Consider the following 3304-nt stretch of genomic DNA (forward strand, 5'->3'; position numbering starts at 1 on the left):
TATTATCTTGAATATTATTATAGATAAAGATAAACTGTAAACAGCAATAATGTTCAGCATAGTAAGATTTACAAATAAGTCAACATGAACGAAATGGTCAATCGACCCCCTAAGGAGTTATTGTCCTTAATAGTCATTTGTAAATTTTTACTAACATTTTCCACTGAAACTACTAGGCCAAGTTCATTATAGATAGAGATAATTGTAAGGAGCAAGAATGTTCAGTAAAGTAAGATGTACAATCACATTTCCATCACCAAAACACATTTTTGGCATGAATCCATCTGCTTCCTTTGTTTAATATTCACATAGACCATGGTGAGCGACACAGGCTCTTTAGAGCCTCTAGTTTCATTTTGTTTCAAAATAGTCTACTATAATAAAAGATACACTAAAATAAAAATGAAGGCATTATATGCATTACCGAAAAGATCAAATCTAGAAGTTTAGTTATAGCACTATATACATGATATATAATAATGACTTTTGCGTTATAGCCAATTATTTTAATATCTAAAATAGATGTAGCAAAAAATGATCAACAATACGCAATTTGCACATAAGTTACCAATACTCAAATTATCAGTAACAGGATGAGTTTAACCTATATTTTACGTTTTTAAGGAAATGCGAATGCGAAAGCTATCCACCAGAGTTCAAAGCATTAAATTGGTAGTAAGCTAACTTTTCCTATAATCTTGAAAACTACAATAGCTAGAAAAATTTAAAAGGTGAAACAATTTTTAAGAAAAGGAAGATATTAATTCATTTATGTTGTTGTAAAATTGGCATTGATGCAATTGTACTTTTAACTTTATTTGACTACAAATATTTGCCTTGAAATGGGTAAATACGTTTGCCCTTAAAATGTCCGATGTAATTGCGTCCTAGATTTTGCCGTCCTAAATACATGATATACATCAATTCGCAAAGCATATATTTTTTTCTAAATATAACTGAAAGCGATCAGGTTCGAGGCTTTATGGTTTTTGTTAATACTAATCTTTATTGCAAAATTACACCTATAAGGGTCAAGCAATACATTTCGTTGACTTATTTGAATATTTCAGGTTTTAGGAGTGGATGGAGAGGTTCAAAGTGTTCAGCTTAAAGATTTCGATACACAGAAATTCTTCTTTAAAGACCAGTTCAAAGGGACTTTATTTTCAAGATCAACCTTCTTAAAGGCGTGGAATCATATCAGTGGTAAGACTTTTGTTAGTCATTGAACATGTAGAAATTAAATGGTAGCTTCCTAAGTAACACAAATAGATAAAATAAATAGATTAATTTAATTCTTGAATTTGACGGCAATGTAACAAAAAATAAAATGACCTGGGATTCAGTAAGCTTAAATTATATCTAAGATAGATACATAGTTTGATGAAAATCCAAGTTGATTTGAAAAAGTTATTAAAAAAATTAAAGATGCCTATCTGAATTTATATAATAATTTTTATTTTTACCTATTGTAAAATTAAATTCTTTCATTTCACAGCAATAACATAAACTACCTAATAAGCGTGAATTTTGTAAGATCAATATTTAATTTAGTTAGATGGGCTGATTTACACCAGTCAAAACTAAATTTGAAGGTCAAGACTAGTCGAGACAGGTCGAGACTGGTTGAGACTGAGTCGAGACTAGTCGAGACAGGTCGAGACTAGTCGAGACAGGTCGAGACTAGTCAAGACAGGTCGAGACAGGTCGAGCATTGGTCAAGACCATTTCAGACTACACAAAGATCATCAAGTACTGAATCAGACTAATTCAGACTCTGAGCAGTTTGTAGTGTATGCTTACTGCTGATTGTGCGGTTAACCTTTTTAATATGATAAATTGAACCTCAAAATAGGATTTTATTTGTAAAAATGTGACAGTTTTGATCAAAACAAAATATTATTTTGATAGGAAACAGAGATGACAATTGAGCTCGAGTCAAGAACTTTACATGCAAACGAGGTAAGTTGAGGATGAATTTGGTGAAATTAAATAAAGCAAGAATTTAAGATTGTTACTATTACCCGTAAGAGCATTAGATAAGCCTCAAAATAAGCTAAATACATTGATATGTCATAGAGCTCATTTCGAGATATTTGATTTTTAAAAGATGACCGGAAAAGGCTGACTCGAACTCGGTGTATATATCTGTCTGACGGGATTTATCTGACCTTCACCTCATCATGCTCATTGTCATCATATTTTAAAATGTCAAGTTTATGCGATACTTGTAGTTAGAGCTTATTCTTTAATAATTTCCACATGAAATCAGTGATTAGTGAATCGGACGAGACGTTTCAGTATGTGTGGTTAGTCAATTAAACAAAACACTGATTACTTTGATTTACAAACTCAATTATTTTCAAAGGAAATGAAGATACCTGAGAATCAGATAAACATCAGATCATTGGAAGTAACAAATGTGAGTATGAAGTATGAGTATGTTTTATTTGTTTCTGCTAGTCCCATGTCGTGGATTATGAAATAATTTACTGAAACTTATATTACAAAATTGTAATGTGGTCGTTTTGGTTGCTGTTTGTGATCTATGAAGCATTTCTATTTATCGGCTGTTGATATTCACGTTTAAATATGTATGGCATTATGTTTTCTGGTCTGTGCCTCCGTTCGTCCGTACGTCCGTTTGTTCGTTCGTGCGTCCGTTCGCTTCATTTAAGTTTTGACCACAATTTCACGGTCCACTGAACATATAAAATGATAGTGCGAGTGGGGCATCCGTGTACTATGGACACATTCTTGTTTGACATTATGTTAAATCGTATTTTTTAAGCTTACACTACGGCATATGATTGCTTATTGTTGAATATTGTACAGTAAAATATAGCTGCTTACATCCAAATCAATTTACGTCTACAGTGGCGGATCCAAGGGGGGGGGGGGGTTCCGGGGGTGCGCACCCCCCTTTATTTTTGCCGATCAATGCATTTGTATCGGGACATATGTTTTGCACCCCCCCCTTTGCCCTGGGTGCCCTGGGTTAGCACCCCCCCCCCCTATCGAAAATTCCTGCATCCGCCCCTGCGTCTATGTGATATTGCCACTAGAAATCATACCACATCTTTGTATTCCTATTTAGTTTAAAACATATCATTTTAATAAAATTAAAAGCAGCATTCAAACAGAGGTGAAATTTTAAAGATGATTACATTGTTTAAATTTTTTTCTTAGGATTTCGCAATGAACGAAAAGGTAATGGGCTTCTGGAAACTGGAGAAAAAATGGTATAATGCAACAGTCCTAGAAAAAACTAAATCAGGTAAACCATGATATACATTAAAGAGAG

At 33.2% G+C, this 3304-nt stretch overlaps 1 long non-coding RNA gene across 1 annotated transcript; it reads left to right on the plus strand.

Moving 5' to 3' along the window:
• Positions 1–1539: 1539 nt before the first annotated feature.
• LOC139483561 (uncharacterized) lies at positions 1540–2477 on the plus strand. The gene is made up of 3 exons (XR_011655028.1): positions 1540–1615; positions 1677–1962; positions 2369–2477. It is a non-coding gene; the product is annotated as an uncharacterized lncRNA (long non-coding RNA).
• Positions 2478–3304: the final 827 nt, after the last annotated feature.

This window comes from Mytilus edulis, chromosome 7 (genome assembly GCF_963676685.1).
Source record: "Mytilus edulis chromosome 7, xbMytEdul2.2, whole genome shotgun sequence".
In the NCBI taxonomy this organism is placed as follows: Eukaryota; Metazoa; Mollusca; class Bivalvia; order Mytilida; family Mytilidae; genus Mytilus; species Mytilus edulis.